General features: G+C 38.4%; 1 protein-coding gene across 3 annotated transcripts in view; it reads right to left on the bottom strand.

Annotated features, from left to right (window-relative positions):
- LOC119647512 (protein ECT2) overlaps positions 1-18476 on the bottom strand; it is a 189052-nt gene that overhangs the window by 115927 nt on the left and 54649 nt on the right. The window lies entirely within an intron of this gene.

The raw sequence follows: 18476 nt of genomic DNA on the forward strand, positions 1-18476 counted from the left end.
TAACACACTTCAAGGCCTTGATCCAATATGGATTGTTGCGCCAACGATTATTATTATTATTAATTTGCAGTGATGTCAACTTAGCCACATTCTGGAACGTGATAGATTTAATATTTTAGGTAATATCGCATTACATTCCACCAAGGTTTCATACTCCCCTCAAATGCCCCATATAACTTCAATTTTGGTGATGAAAAGTCGCCGTTGCCCATATCATCAGACACTAAACACTTAACAATGACAAAACCAATATGTTGCTTAACGACCGACGAATCACCACAGACGCGATCCGACGAGATGCGGAAATACTCTGAGCCGATTTCAATAAAGGAATTTCCCCACACTCCACTTCCAAAGCCATTATTGACAACAATTACATCTGGCGGCATCGCGAACTTTGGAAAGCGAGATCTGGGACCCAATGATCTGGCTAAGTGAGTTGTTCATCGAAGAGGTTAGAACACCTCCTGATTGTCCAGGAACCTCGACCATCCCAATGGGGAAAAAGAAGGCCAGTCCAGGAGAAAGTTTAAATTACCGCCTGACTCGAGTTTCCGAACCTGTCTCATTAATACGGAAGAAGTGGAGGAAGCGATAAAAAATGATTACCTAGATGCAAGCAATCTTATGGTAGGAGTAACATCTGTCATCTGGCGGTGTGAGGCCTACAATGCCGGTAGCACTCCCGACACTCCGACGCCCTTGTTGCAAGGGACTGTCTCTGACGTAACTTTTGCTATGGAGTCCTTAGAGTCAGCGGTCCAACGATGGAAGGTACTGGACGATTTCACACCTAGTGATTATCGATGCATTTCCTTCGAAGTGGCAAATGTTCTGCCACCCGACAAACGCCTACCGGGTGGAACGACGGAAAAATCGACGTTGCAAAATTTGTCGAAGCTCTCCCAAGAGGGGTAAATGAGCGACAAGACCCAGGGGCAGATAGAACGACTTGAGATGCTTGATGAATAGTATCTGGTCGGAAACGCGGATGACGTTGCGGCACTGGTTACCGCACGTGCGGTTGAACAAGCTCAGCGCACACTGGGAATAGTGATGCAACTAGTAAACAGATTGACGGCTGAACATGCATTCTCCTTCTCCTTCTCCTTAGCTTTGGAGAAAACCGAAGTTGTTGTGCTGACCAAGGAGAGAATTCCCACAGCCTTCCCTATTCCGGTGCGTGAAATGGTCTTATCGAAGCCGGCTGTGAATTACCTCGGCATCATGATAGACACCATAATGAGCTTCTTCGAGAAGATTCGTAACACCGCAGACAGGGCTGCGGCTAGAAAGTTTGCGTTTGAAGACGAGGGACTCTGTGTGTTGTGTCCAAGATAGTTGGAAATGTAATAAATATATCGAAAGAGGTTCGTCGGTAACGGTGTTCATCAAGGAAACATCATTTCAGTGTTCCTTTTTATTCTTGTCCGACCACTGCCACACATGACATTCAACGTCTAGTGACCTGCACACTGCTCTATGGAGATCATGTTTTCCTAGCATCTTAGAGCAATGCTGATCCCAAGCAACTTGTCCAAAACTGAAATAATCAACTCATTTAGTAAAAACTCAGACTGAAACTGAAGAAAACGGAGTTGGACCTGCCAAGAACTGAGCGACTGAAATATCTTGGATGGAAGGTATCAGCCAATGGTGAACTGGACTATGAAATTATTTCATGCATCAGTACAAAGAAGTGAATGGAGTGGCTTTTCACAACTGATGTTTTTTTTTTGTGGTCGAAGCATAATCCAACGTCTCGAATTCGAATCCCTATGGTTTTAACTCCCAACCGACTACCGAGGAAAATTAACACGGCTCGCAATAATGGAAACTAATACATTGCGCGAGACCAGTGGCGTGATACGCTATGAGCACCTCCAGTTCTCCACTTCCGTTAGAAATATAGACTGTGCAATGTTGCACTGTGCCAATGTTAAAATAAACGTCTTATTGTTGACCACTTGTTCGTTTATTTAAAATATTACAAAACCTTATCTGTCAAGTGAACAAACTTTCATATTATAATATTAGAGGAGTCAGTAGCTTCCACTCTGTCTCGTACTCAAAAATAACATTCCACAAGCTATTCAATTATAATTTCCTATTTTTTTTACATTCAGAGTAAACGATAAACATTTTATTGAAATCAATTACTGCAAACAGTGATCCGTGGAAAATATAAGATTATTTCGCCATTAAGTGAAAATAAATTCTAATCTATAATTATAGAATTGTCACTAAATCGTTGGCTACTAGCACAATATGTATTTAAACATATTAAGCAATTGTTCACTCAACGATTGACCTCAATATCATAATAAATATGACAAACGTAAAAGCTCCGGCCAACCGTGGAGGCCTTGGACGAATCACATTCAAACCAATAATATAGTCGTAAATATATGCCAAAAGAATGCGATTTGTTTCTGGCTTTAATTACTAGCAGCAGAAATGACTGATGTACAAGAAAAACTAAGATAATGCAGATGTATGTTAGTTAATGGGTTTAGTGTAGTTTCCCATGTAGATGTCAGCATATTTGGGAATACACTTACCCTTCAAACAAGCCTTCACAGATAGACAGAAAAAAAGTAACTCAACATCTAGGCAGGTTCAAAACTACCGGACAAGCTGTATGCCGGGCGATTCCTCAAGCAATTTTAAGCAGAAAAGCATTTTTGCAATTTCTTAATCCTTTAACTGCTATAAAAATTACTGCCTTTACAATACCAAAATCGTAATAATGTTTCAGAAATTGTAGCGTTTGAGTCATAAGCGCTGAATCATAGCTAAGACTTCACCCTAAAATATAAAGGTTAGTTTGTAAAAATACAGTGAATTTTGTGGAAGCAATAGCTTTCCAAAGACAAGAGGATCCTAATACAAGATCCTTCAAAATGTTGATTTTCAATATTCACAATGTACTAATTTCTTTATATAAATGGAATCTGACTTTTTCTGTGATAAAATTATGTTGACATTATTTTATCCTAATCACTCAATCAGTGACAGTGATAGTATGTTAAGTGTAAAAACACCTGATTGAAGGCCACACCAAATGCATGACACTAAGCACACTAAATAGGTAAACACTTTCAGCAACTATTGGATAATCGACAGTGGATTTCTGTTAAATTTCATTCAATGAAAGATACCATTAACATTTCAGCGGTTTTCACTTGGGGTTTGTAAAACAGCTTAAAAAGGGGAATTGGTAGATTTAAAAGGAAACTTTAGATTGAAGGAGAACAACGAACCACTTGAAATTGAAGCCATTTTTCTAAGTTTCAAACCTGAACCCTCAGAACTATATAATACGAGTTCATTTTTGCGATTGCGTGCAACGACAAATTAGGCCAAACCGTAACTTCATTACGAACGAAAGGATACATTGTCAAAATCGATCGATCTAAACGTTTGGACAGACAGTATTGGTGACCAATTTATAAGACCTCATATTCTCCCAAATCGATTCTCCCCAACCAATTGATTGGACCTTTTTACGAAAAGCATTGTCTGATTCCTTCGAAAATGTACCACTTGACCGAAGATGAATACAGTTTCAGTCAGATGGAGCATCTCTACATAATAGACCATTGACAATTTATACTACGTAAGGTCGAAAATGACAACCGATAACAGCTATGACGATGAAATCCGCGCCCCTTTGTTACCTGCCAACGGAGCCTATTTCAGCTTGCAAAAACTGTTTCACTCGAAACGTCAAAGGGTCAAAGCTCTTACTATACAAGACTATGATCTTGCCAGTCCTTATGTATGCCTCGGAAACTTGGGTTATTACCAAGAAAAATTGCGAACTCTTGGCCGCGTTCGAAAGAAGAATCCTCCGAAAAATTTTTGGCCCCCTAAATCAGGATGAAGATCTGCAGCTGCCAAATTGCAAAGGAAGCGTAACTTGGCAAGCATTTTGAGTCATACTCAGTGCAAATCCGTTCTTTTGTGCAACACTATTATTGTAATTAGCACATGTTAATTAATGTGCAATAAACAACATAGCGATCTTTCCGTTTCTAAACCTTCTGTTTCGGAGATGTTGTACTTGTTGGAAGTTGCTACATATGTCGTTACCATTACTGCCGGAACGTAAGGTAAATTGTCAGATTGTCCTTTCACGTAACAACGTAGCATTTTCAATTCTTTCTGTTAAAAACTGATTTATTACTTAAAAAGTCAGAAGCAGCATACCTATGCTTCCACGCAGCTAAGTTTCAAACTCGCCCAGTGAATTCACGGCAAGCATTTATTTTCCCGCCTAGTGGAAATTCGATTTTTAAACCATTATAATTAACAAATGAGGGTGGTTCCAAATCAGTTTTTTTTTCAACGGATATGTTGATGGAATTCCTATTTTGGCGTAAAAAAACATATAGCTATTTTTTAACGCAAAGACTCCTTTATGGAAAGAAAACTGAAAGGATGGATACGAGTTGAAGTCCTCTATTCGAAAGAAGATTTCTAATTGTAACCGGGCGGCAAATGAGGGCGTTGAACCTAAAGTTAGGAATGTTTGAAACAAATATCGCATGAGCAAAGTACCTAAAATGCCGTAGATTGAAGAGGAGCTCGTCTCTTACTGAAGAACACAAAATGACTTGCTGAAAGCCATTTGCGTTGGAAGAAAAAATGGTGGCATGTAATTTTCACAGGGTTTCTCCTAAACAAGGGACTAACGGTTTCAATTGGTTTTTCCATGGTCGAGCAAGTTAATAATTTTAAAAAGGGAAAGCATGGTGCCTGAAGTGTAAGGGTTTTGACTGCACAAATAAACAGTTTCTGATATGCGGAAATGCTCCGCGGGGAACAGGTGTCGAGAACTAAATATAATCGAAAATTACTGGGGCTGGATCCAATCGTTCACACTGAATCCAAACAATCTCAAAACCCAAGAAGTTACAAACAAGTTGGGAAACCGGAAGCTGAATATTCAGGTATAAAAGGTATTGTGTATCGCTTATATAAGCATATTTGAATGATCATTTGCCCCATTTGTACTTAGCTCGTATTGTTTATGCATTTAATTTATCAGACCATTCACTTTGGTATGACACTGCCATCCAAAGTCTTAAAATGCAAGAAATTTGCACAAGAGTGACAACTGACTTATCACCAAACTTGGTAGCATCATCAGTATAGCCTATATTTCAGATAGTTGGATTGGGTAGTTTCCAGGTATAGGTCATTCAAGTAACTCACCCTTTTCAGACCCCGCAATCCCCCTCCTTACAAAACTAATAACGGCTTAGTAAAGAACTAATCGAGTCCTTTCATTTGATACCCCACATGAATATACTCGGTTGAAAGAAATTTTACACCCCCCTTTGGCATGTATAAAGACCCCCCTTAAACTCAACGTGGAACTATATTACTGCATGCAATGGAATTCGCAGGTTCCACCTTCCTACAAAATTTCGTATTAATAGGAGTAACCGTTTCTGAGATATAAAATGTGACAGACAGAATTACAGAATTACAACAAATTTTTTAAAGAATAATAGAAATTCTAAAAGGAAAAGGATGCTCAGCTTTCTTCAACACTGCAGGCGGAACTAAATAGAAGTGTAAAATGAGCTCAGAGTTCAATTTTCATCATCATCATTATCAACGGCGCAACAACTGGTATCCGGTCTAGGCCTGCCTTAATAAGGAACTCCAGACATCCCGGTTTTGCGCCGAGGTCCACCAATTCGATATCCCTAAAAGCTGTCTGGCGTCCTGGCCTACGCCATCGCTCCATCTTAGGCAGGGGCTGCCTCGTCTTCTTTTTTTACCATAGATATTGCCCTTATAGACTTTCCTGGTGGGATCATCCTCATCCATACGGATTAAGTGACCCGCCCACCGTAACCTATTAAGCCAGATTTTATCCACAACCGGACGGTCATGGTATCGCTCATAGATTTCGTCATTGTGTAGGCTACGGAATCGTCCCAGAGTAACCAGACTGAGAAAATAATACTCTACCCTCTCAAAGTAGAATATGTATCTGAATATTCAAGGAGTTACAACAAATAGAAGAGCACGCGCAATATTGACCTGCCTACAAAGCATTTTCCTCGAAATAACATTTTTTTAACTGGTAGGAAGTACACATAAAATTCTTTGATCCGACATTATTCTAAGCATCAGTAGTTCTGGCTCGAACCCCAATTATGTATTTTCGTTAATACTTTCTGATTCTGGGTTTTCAATGAAATAGATCCGATTATGGAAGATTTTCCTTTACCAGTCTGCCATTTTAATGTTTATTTCGGACGATAGAGGCAAGTATAAAGAATAAAGAAACCTTTAAATTTTTGGTTCTTGGATTGCAAATGGAGATATGCAGCAAAGCCCACTTTGATCATAATTCAAGACTCCAACAATAATATACAAACAAGTTGGGAAACCGGAAGCCCAGCGCTTCAAGTATGAAAGCTTTTGTTTGCTTCTTCTGTGAGTATATTTGAGTGCAGAACTATTCAATTTGTACGGAGCCCATTATTGATATGCATATGTCAAACTCCTCACTTTAGTGTGATATTGATATTTAGTTGCAGTGAATTTACATTGTAAAGTCAATTTTGAACTACCGTGACTTTGCTAGTAATAGTATGATTTTGATCAAACTTGGGGATAACATCCTTCACATTATATTATACTACTACTAGAATAAACTTAAGGGGGGCTTTTATTCAATTTCCGCAAAATATGGTAATATACTATTATTAACCTAATTTGAGCAGATATCGATGTGGACGGTATTTTGAGGCCTGGTCACCATATTGAAGCTTCATGATTTTTCAGATTTTTTAGTTGGGTAGTTTCCGAAAATGGGTCCGTTAAAGAAATCTATTTCCACCCCTCCCACTCCTCATCTTTCTAACAAACGTCAGAACTAAGATCGGCTTCGAAAGGTACTAATCGATACCTTTCATTTGATACCCAACATGACTACAATCGATGAAAAAAACACATACACATACAAGTACGGGGACGCCCCTTAATCTCAACGTATAAGGATATCACTTACTGCATATCTGGGCGTTCAGTTCTCATCTTCTCACGTGTAACAAACAGGCAGCCAGAGAGACATTGAGCCGATTTGAATAAGGTTTTGTTTTGCAAGTGAAAACATTAAAAAATTGTTTTGCAAACAAAACCTTAAAAACTACTTTTTTCAATCCTAAATAAAAATTCTAAAAACTCACTGAAGTACCTATTTACAACTGAGTGGACTGGTATCCAATATCCGGTCAAAATACAAACTCCTCCTCCACTTGTGAATTTTGAATCGCAACCTCCCATTGCGATAGTATGCTGCTCTAACAGCCTCGCGATCCAGGCACTAGAGACAGAGTTAATAAAATCATACTCTATATGATATACAAAATCGTGTGCGTTTTTGAAAATTCAGTTGGACTTTAGGCTAACACAAATTTAGATGACACCTATCACATACATTGGTTACTGAAAACCACACTGCTCCAAGTTTGTGAAAACCAACCAGATTATCTATAATTTACTCCGACATTTCGCAGCTGGCAATCGATATCCAAACCATTACTATTCCTTTCTAGAATCGCTTAAGTGCACTTTCTATGCACTATTAATTCTTGGCCATTTGTTTGCTCTCGTTTACTTACACTCTAATTTCCCACCGGCAATGGCATGCATGATTTACGATAAAACCGCTCCGGCATTTTGAACATTTCATCTGCAGTGTCGTCCTTTAATGCTGCCTCGAAAATAACCTCTGGCTCATTGAGAGCCTCTGATCCAAGTTACTCGAATATTAATATGCTCTCAAGTCGTTGCATTGGAAACCTTTTCCGATGGGTTCCCCGATAACTCGATATTAAACTTTCCATTAGATAAACTACTAAATCTGGAAAACTATCCGAGCGAATGAGAATATGAATGCAAATATGGAAAAGAGTGGATTGTGTTACCAAGTAACTAATGCAAACGACCATCCCTTATGGAATAATAGAGCTAGCGACTGTTTAGACCGTAGATAGAATTCGGTCGTTGTAGAATGCAATTCCACCTCAGGAATAAGAACTTTCAAAGTGAGCTGTATCGAGCAATACCAAGAAAAACCAGATATTCCAACAAAGAGGTGAAGAGAATAGTTTTCAATAAAATCTATTATTATTATTCTGTTAAAGGAAAGTCGCACCGCGTCCTTGAAGAACTAACACCAGCATTTTTACATTGAAGCCTAAATCTGATGTCAGATTATCCAATTCAAATAAAGAAAGCATAAATTAGCCAAATTTTTCATTAAAGACATTTTTTCAGACATTCCAAGCTTCGACCTGGAATGAGTACTACTTCTGTATGTATTCTCCACATTAGCGATATACCACTAGATTCTTCGAAAATCGACCATCTCATTTATCATTAAACGCACAGAAGCTGTGTGCAATGAAATAACATTTTCTATGAAATTATTTCAAACGGAATGAGAAATTTTGTTCAAATCAGTTTCAAGGGATTTTGTACTCTATTCCTTTCAGGATAAAGTCTAGGTCTATGTCACGCTTCTCAATTAGAACTTCATAAACTCTAATGAATCCATTCAAAGAGATGCTTCGTTCAAAATAAGACGAAATAAACGTAGACATCCATTCAGTCCTGCTGAAATGGTGTCTTGAATTATTCATGAGTACGCTTGTCATTAAAGTCATTCAAGGCAGGACAATAAATTCATCAGCTCATTCTCCATTATGAGGTAGAAATAATCGTGATGTTGTTTAAGCACTCGCACCAAACCCGAATAGGTTGATTGACGAGGATTAATCGGGGAAAAGAGTTACATCCTTCTCAGCATAAGCGCCGGCGTTTAATGAGTTCTTGTTTCTTAGCACCAGAGAAGCCATGGATTCGTGCAAATACTCGTTTCGACATCTTGGGAAATTGAATAATTGTTTTAATTACGTTTTCGTGTAGATTTGCAGAAACGCTATATCGCTTTAAGCCGTTTGTAATATGTAAGCAACTTCGAACTACAATATTGATGAAACGGAATCATGTAAGCCAACAAAAATATTTAATTAAATGAAAGAAATGCAAGACGCATATATAAGACATCGACAAATACGGAAATGTCAAAAGTGCGTTCACCTGACTACCAAAAATAAGGCAAAGTGGGAAGAGTGTATGCCAAGCTAGGTTGTAATAACCCCCATGAAAAGCCGTCAATTCGACAACTTCAAGAAAAGAAAGAAAAAAAGCTGAAGATGACCGGAAACTGTGAAATCTCAGGGTAACGGCTGAATTTAAGTTTCGAATTCTACTCTGGAAAGTATTAATCAAGACCCTTCAGTTGATATTCCACATGGCTACATTCGATGTAAACATTTCCCACTTTTGCATGTATGGGGATCCCGCTCAAATTCAACATACAAAGATGTCAGACCTCGTCCCAATAGGAATAATCGATTCTAGGCTTAATAAAACCTCCAGTACGGATATTGTTATCTGCGGCATCCGTGAGCGTTTTCGGAACTACTCACGCGGACCCCCAATAATAGTATGCTTTAATTCGAGGTACCATGTGACAACTTTGCTGTTCCGTCGGGAACACGTTACACCACACGACAAAAAATAGTACGATTACCCTAAAATCGTCTGATAATTCTCCAGAGAGACGTAGATCATCGTTGAATATGTAAGTCACGTGAGCGATTTCGATCCCTGGAAGTTCCTTCAACATATTTCCTGTGATAAGGTTATGTTCTGGAGCTTTCTTTGGCTCTAAATGGAAAGCTTCGCTTCGGCATAGCCGTAGATATTTTTGGAATTCTTGACTCCATCTGAGAAGAAATAGACATTTTGAATTAGTTTCCCACAAAAATACGGTCTACTTATCCCAACTCCGGGGAAATCGTTAATTTATCACACTGCTGTTATTGGGGATGAATGGGATTTAAAAAGGGAAAAGAAGCAAATTTTTCTTGTGAAATAAACCTAATTACTTTGTATTGTCAAACAATCTAAATTCAAGCCCTGTTCGATAAAGTCATTGTATCATGACATCAGCTAGTGAAGAAATACGCAAAGCTAGATGCAGTGGTAATACCATTGCAAAATGAGTTTATTGAAAGTTCTTCTTATGCTACGCGGAACACATGGATGGATATTGAAAAACAGAGAATATCGATTTGAAACTAAGTGGAATGACACAGAGAAAAATTGCTAGAGAAATAAATCATTTTCAAGATGTGATAAAAAGATTCCTAGGAATTGGGATTGAAAATTATGGAAGAAAGGTAAACTAGAAGGTCGAATAAAATTTCCCGGACAGTCAAACTAGTCATTTTATGGAAAACGTAAAATCAGGCGCTTCTTCAGCCCAGATGGTTCGACGTTTTCATTTGGATTGCGATTCCAGAAAGTAGGCTACATCTTCCAGATATCTGAAGTAAAGGCAACACTTAACCAGATCAGCTCTAATATGGAGGGCAACTTAGATGGTCTGCAGAGCTTTAAGTATTGCTGACATTATTTGAGACAAGAAAGAAGAATAATGTCACGCACACCTTTACGAGGAGGTGAAGTTATGATTCGCGCTGACTATCTGATATCATTTGATGTAAAAGCCTTATATCCGAGCATACCAACCAAAGAAGCCATTTGGAAACTCAGAATGGCTAACGGACCAAGGTGTAGAACTAAACGAGAAGAAAAAGACGAAAATCCATGCAAAATTAGCAGCTCTCTGCATGAATGAAAATTACTTCAATTGTAGAGACCAATTTTACAAAACCACATAAGCAACTATAATAGGGAATCCGTTATACCCATTGAAAAGCGAAGTTTCAAGCAAGTGTGGCGCGGCAGGATCTGCAGCATTCGAAATTTATTTCGTATGTTGCGGATGCGGACGGGTAGATGGCGCGGAACTCTCCACTCACTCATTTTCTGAACGCACCAGGGGAGTGGAGAATTAGCGGTGGAAAAATGCCGTTGGTTGGGACAGTAAGGACCGCATGGAAATAAGTCGGTCTCTTCTGTTTCCAACCGCGGCGGCGTACAAACGCATTTCAAGAAGCGAACAAGTACTGTGCTAAAGTCAAATAAATTAAATTTGTCGTGTGAATTTCAAGTTATTGCCAAATTGGTTTTAATAAAGTTTAATGTTTGGATTTATTACAAAAGTTTGATTTCCGCGACTAAACAAGCATAGAGGCGGAAATCGTAAAACGGGATATCATTCCAAAATGGGCACGACGTAGACGACTGATAATAATCCCAAATAAAAATATCGAGAAAACGCGGAAAGCAATAAAAAATATATACCGTAACATAATTTTCACAATGGAAAAGGAAGACGCCTATCGAATAGCGTTTCTGGATTTACCAATAATAAAATACACTTGGTTTTATTTAGAAAAAAAACTCACAGACAGCGTACCATACCGAGGACCTCAAACCACACATATCGGCAGAAAATGGCGGCTTACCACAGTATGGTACACAGATTGCTAATGACACCATTAACGGAGGAGCCCTTGAAAAGGAAATTAAACTACATAGTAGGCACAGCGGCGAAAAAACCTATATAGTAAGGAGCAAATATCATAGATAGAATATTGCGCAGAAAACAAAGCAGAATGAAAATGGATCAACGCACAACACCCTTCAAGCAACAACAAGTCGGGACACCGGAAGCTAGACGCTTCAGGTATGAAAGGTTTTGTGTATTTCTTTTATAAAGAGATTTGAATATGCATTTGTCCCATTAGCATGTAGCACGTAAAATATGCATATATTATGTGAAAATAGCCACTTTCAAGTGATATTGACACTCATAGTATTGAATTTGCACAAGAGCGACAGCTTTGACCTAGTATAACCACGTTACTAATAGTGCAATTTTCACCAAATTTGGCAGGATCATGCTCTATACTTTATCCTACATTGCTGCATTGTGATTCTAGGGTGAACTTAAGGGGGGTTTTCCTGTCAATTGCTAAAAATTATAGTAATATACTATTATTAACTTTATTCGAACAGGTATCTGTATGGAGGGTATTTCGGAGCCTAGGCACCATATAGTGGCGGCCCCCTGATTTTTTTCAGATTTTTCGGTTTGATAGTTCCTGAGAATGGATTCGTTAAAAAATGACCACTTTCAACCCCCCGCACTCCCCACCTTTTGAACGAAAGTCAAAACTAAGACCGGCTTCGAAAAGTACTAACCGAGACCTTTAATTTGATACACCACGTGACTATATTTGATGAAAAAAAAATGTACACCCCCCTTTTGCATGTATGGGGACCCCCCCTTAAATTCATCGTAAAAGGATGTAACCCACTATATGCGTGAGCGTTAACAGTTCCCACCTTTCTACCAAATTTGGTGTCAATCGATTTTAATAAGGTTTTGTGTTTACACAAAACCTTAAAAAAGGGATAATCCTCTTATCAGAGCGAATATTTCATTCTCATCGTTAACGAACAAAATGCGAAATACATTTTTAAAACACAACATCGAAATAGTAAGGACAAGCGCATAAAGACAACTGAGGTTAAAGCTAGGTTTTACCAGAGACCAATTCAAAACAAGTCGTAATGTCCGAAGCGCGAGCTTCTGGTATTCCGGTTTTATGTTCATCTTATGTTTTCAACGCACATTTTTCCATTCGTACATGGTTAAAACCCAAAATATTGCTTCACATTTTTTTCAAACTACAAAAAATTCATAGATATTAAATATTAGTAGACTCACGCTAAACAAACAAACATTGTCTATTACCGAAAGCTGTATTCTATATGCATGTATATATAATATACGAGTATATTGATCGTGCACCTATTTTCGATTTATTCCGTGTACGGATAGCTGAGAGGCCGTCGTACGGAAGTTCGCGATCCAAACCTCACTGGTGACAATGGAATTTGTATCGTGATTTGATGTCGGATACCAGTCGACTCAGCTGTCAATGAGCACCTGAGTCAAATCAGGGTAATAATCTCGGGAGGAACACAATGCTGACCACATTGCCTCCCACAGTGTACTGTAGTGTACCATTACGGTCTTGAATTAAGTGCTCTAACACACTTCAAGGCCCTGATCCAATATAAATTGTTGCGTCAACGATTATTATTATTATAAAAGTAATGTATACCGTGTGTACATATAAAGCATGTATACTGAATACCGCTTCTTCAATTTACGAATATATCTATCTGAATTAAGCACCTTCCCAAAGCTTCATTTACATATACATTCCATATAAAAATATACATGTATTTGTCTGCAGTAATTGATATTGATATATAAATGATTAGAAAATTAAAACTAAATGTTTCCCTGCGACCTCGCGTTCATGTGAGTTCACTTTGTTGTGGTGTTGACGAATTGATATGTTATGATGTCTTATGTTATCCCTTATGTAAGTGCATGGTGGAAAAGGGACATACCGTAACGATGGATAATGTGGAGTTTATAAAAGGGGTTCGAAAAGCACATCTTTTGGATACAGAGGGGAGCATATGCACCATCAAAGAAGGCAGGCACTCCTGAATCGCTACGAAGGTAACTGCGCAACAAGCTTAGTGTAAAAGTTATGCAAACAAGAGAATACCAGATAAATAAAAAAAAAAACAAGTCAGAATACCGGAAACTGGTGCTTTGGGTATTAAGGTTTTGTGTTCATCTCACACATTAACATTTTTCCATTCGTGTATGGCTAAAAATCCAAAATATTCCTTGATATTTTTTGCAAACTACAAGATATACGTACATATTACAATGTACAAAGTACTAATTCCACCTTCTCATCTACATTCTGTGAAAACAAATTGTGCACCCTCCTTTCGCAAATTTGGGGACTTCCCCCTTAAACTTAACATAAAATGGCACCACTTACTGTATGTAAAGGGATCCACAAACCACACGCTCCAACCCCGAAAAATTGTATTCTATATCAAATAAACGAATTTACAGAAAAAAGAAAAAAATCTAGTTCTTTTTTTAACAAGATAACACTCCTGTTCATAAATTTCGGACTGCAATTGCACGGTTCCAAGAATATGGCATTAACCTCTTGGATTGGCCAATCTTAAGTCCTGATCTACATCCCAGTGACATGATATGAGAAAAAATGTATGTACACCCAGGGCAATTTTTAACCCTAATTCTCAATGTGCTCCCTCTTTTCACCTGAGAAGCGTTTTCTTGAAACCACTTAGTGTTGTCCTAAGTCGAGGAACTCCTTATTCAAATCGGTTTGCTGTCTGTTTGCCACACACACTTTTATCGGAAAGGAAGCTTGCAGATTGTGAAAACACTATTATACATGGACAAGGAATGACATGATTTTGTGTGAAATTTTGGGTTTTTTTACCATCTTTCTTTAAAAAACAGGTCTCAGATTTAAAATCGTTTGCAAGATAGGAAAGAAAAAGTTTAGAAGTACAAATTTGAAATGATCTATGAAAAATGTAGGTCCAAAATATACTATATCTCATATCGATCTCAGTTCAAATAAAGTTAACAACGAAATCAAGACGCTAGTAAGCAACCAACTCAATAAATTTGTAGAATATTAAATTTACCTATTTCGTGTGAATTCACAGTTCCCCCCAAATACACAAAATCTGTTGAATAAAACAAGACAAAATTTCGAAAAATCATTGTTGATTGATACAGGGACTGTACAATTATCTACAGTCTGTTACATAAGAGCGTGGTCACTATTACACGTAGATAAAAAATCAGAGCGTCCTGTTTCTTTTTCTATGACATAGAGGGCACCTCAGTCCTTCATGCTTTTTGTAAAAAGTCAGCTCTCTGTCAAATTTAGTCTTCAATTGAGTGGTTTTTCGAAATGAGTGCTGTTTACGCCTCTCGCTTTAAGGCAATTTTTCTATGTTTGCATGAAAAAGAACCCAAATTAACGCAAACTGCTGCTGCGAAATATATGGGAAAGTCGAAGCAGTTCGTTAGCAAGTGGATAAATCGCTATAAAAAGGTCGGTAACGTTGATGATTTTCCTGATCGCGGAAGTGCAAGCAGGGTCTCAAAAAATGACGAAAAAAAGATTCTCGCATTGTTCTCGAAAGATCCAACTTTGACTTTACGTGGAGCTGCTGTGAAATTGAAAGCAAAAGGTGTTGACGTATCTTACGGAACGATTCGCAGGCACTTGCTTGCTTGAAATATCGCAGTACTTTGGAAAAACCAAAGTTGAGTGCAAAACACGTTGAAAAACGAGTGGAATGGGCGAAGGAAAACTTGGACCGCGATTGGAGCAACATAATTTTTTTTGATGAATCCTCCTTCTGGGCATTTCCGAGCATCAAACATGCCTGGACAACTTCCACCAGCAGGATGCTTCAACGGACGGTTAAACACCCCATCAAGGTCCATGTTTGGGGGTGCTTCTCAAACAAAGGTTTCGGTACTTTGTTCTTATTTACCGAGAATTTAAATGCCATAAAAATGAATAAAATATATCAAAAGGCTTTGTTACCATCTGCTAAGCGATGGTATATCAAGAAAAATGAAAGCTGGATCCTTCAAGAGGACAACGATCCGAAACATTGGAGTCGAGCGTGTAGCGAGTGGAAGGCGCAAAACGAAGTTGTCACTTTAGATTGGCCATCTCAGTCACCGGATTTGAATCCCATAGAAAATGTGTGGGCTCTGATGAAAATGCAGCTTCGCAGACGCAAGCCATGTAATTTAGATCAACTTTCTCGACAAATCCGGAAAATTTGGAGGTCTTTTCCGGTAGAATATGCAGAAAAACTAGTGGAAAGTATGCCCCGACGGTGCCAGGCCATAATTGACAATGCAGGAGATTGGACTTGCTACTGAGGTATTTGCATTGAGTATTGACGACCATATTATCAATAAATTTGCGAATTTTCGAAAAATCAATTATTATTATTAAACCGTGACCACGCTCTTATGTAACAGACTGTAATATATGATATCCGTATTCACTCAGTGGTTCCTCCTTTTCGTGTATTCACTTTCACAATATACCACATTACTTTATTTCGGGTGATTCTGAAGTGTTATCCAGATTTAATGACGGCATATTCAATACATTCAATAAGTAAAAATTGTTAAAATTAGGCCAACAGTTGGCATATGTCCTTCGCAAGTTCATTGCTTTGTCGGTAAAGCGAAAACCACACTAAGAATGATCTGCGTAAAACTAACTTACCTCTAAGTTCAAGTCTTCAAGGAAAAGTTCGCGTTTCTACACTAAAAATTAATGATCTTGAACCATCCAGCAGAAAAGCGTTTTGACTTTGATTTGCTTCTGCCCACATGTGCGTATGTGTATTCTGTTTCTGTTTGTAGACTGAGTATTCATTGCTCTTGAAAATTCATTGGGTTTTTGCCATTTGGAAGATGAGTAGAGATATTCACTAGTATCCAATTTTTACAATCAATTAATTAGTTTCAATTCTTATAGATTGCCTTCCGTTTAAATAAACTCATTCTGACGCCATATGCGTCTACATTCAGTGCATAAAACACCAAAATAGAATATGACTTTAACATTTGCCACTCATTCCTCACTTGGTCACTCACGACCGGCATCGAACAAGTCAATTTGGGATGTCTAGTGAATATTCCCTCAATATAGTAGTTTACAACAAAGTTGACATAATATGAAATTCATTGTGAGCGCAACAAATAAAAGCCATCACTGTTCCAATTTTAATGCGACATATTATTCCGAAAATTTTCTCCTAACAAAAGTGGGCAATTTGGAGTAATCGCTCATTTTTCAGAGGAAACAAGAAGAAGACAAACTTATAATCAATTTTTACTTACAGCACATCATAATGTTGCAAAACAAAATAAACTGGTCTTACCTGAAAAAAAAATTAATAATTATAACATTTCATATCTCTAATCTTCTTGTGAAAATCGGCGACACAAAGTAAGGGAACTAGTCCACCACAATTCGTGTCTGGGCGCTTAATATTAGTACATCCTCCGGCAAGCATCCTTCAGAAGAGATATATTGATATTTCTCTAGCGTAACCCACAATCAATATGCAGTAGGCATTGACATCTTTGAGAGTTTCAGCAACGCCGTTAAAGGAGCCGTGCCATTTCAAGCCCAACTTTACTTCGAGCAGATTTCAGACGAAAAATTTCCTCATTCACAAATTCTACAAATTGACATTTGGAGCAATTCCAACTATCAACGAATGAAATCGATGAAAGCAATAGGCCCTAAAGTCATCCCAGCTAAGCTTTGGAATGCGAAGTGAGTTCTTCAACCGCGTTGTTGGTAAGGAGGAGAATACCAATGACTGGCAAGAAAGTACGACAGTTCCAATGTGAAAAAAGAAAATCAACCTAGGAGAATGCTCAAATTACTGTCCAATCCGATTGTAATCCCATACCATGAAAATTTTTTCAAATAAGCTGCGGGGTTATTCATGAAGGAACATCGCCCTCTCTACATTTAATTTTTTGATTTAAAGAAAGCGTTTGACCATGTGCCACACAGACTCATCTGGCAAAGTTCCACTTCGTGCCTTTCGGTCTCCACCAAGCAAATGCCCTATCGTCACTACTCTTTCTTCTTGTCATGAACGCTGTCACATGGGACATCCAACTTGTAGAAAAGTGCAATCATCGCCTCACGCAATGCGGTCTCCAAATGGGCAAAACAGAATTTTTGAATATCGGCCCCAATAAAAACAAGCATTATCGCTGGTAATGAACAGTGCGAGTGAATGAGAATTGCAAAATTTAAATATCACGAAGTGATGGTATCAGCAACGGTGAACTGCACTAAGACATTGCTTCACGAATCAAGACAACTTGGATGAAAGCTTGTTCCACAACTTGCGTTCGTTGTGATTGAAGCACCAACGAATAACGAATAAATCCGAAATTCACTGCAGTATCCTCCACCCTGTCGCCCTGTCGTTTTGAGTGCTGGCCTATTATTGAATTCAATTAACGGTCGTCGGGGTAGTGAACACAAAGGTATTGTGTTGAATTAGTGGCGTAACATCCCATGGTCACCTCCGAAAGGAGAACATCCGCGATCGGCGACCGATATGGATCGTAGAAAAATTGCGAGATAAGTACCCTTGGTGATATGGTAATGTAAGGCTCACGAAAGCTCACTTGCTAAGGTTTATCTGGTCGTCGAAATCGATCGAAAACCACCAAGAGGCCGGCCAAAACGACGATGAATTGATGCGTTAGTGGATGATTTGAGAGTCAGCCTGATCAGGACCATGACCGAGAAAAATAACGCATTGGATCTACACCAAAATCACACAAAATCGAGAGACAATCAAACGAATAAAACTGGAGAAAGCAACAGGTTCCCCGGTAATATTGCAAATGGTCTCTGAAAAGCGGGCAACTGTGACATCTGGCTCAATTTATCTAGAATTGTTGCAGTACTGACATAACGCGCGCGGCTCCGTTGTTCCGAAAAGAACTTCGCTCCCTCTACATTGCCTTT

This window comes from Hermetia illucens, chromosome 2 (assembly GCF_905115235.1).
Source record: "Hermetia illucens chromosome 2, iHerIll2.2.curated.20191125, whole genome shotgun sequence".
Taxonomy (NCBI): domain Eukaryota; kingdom Metazoa; phylum Arthropoda; class Insecta; order Diptera; family Stratiomyidae; genus Hermetia; species Hermetia illucens.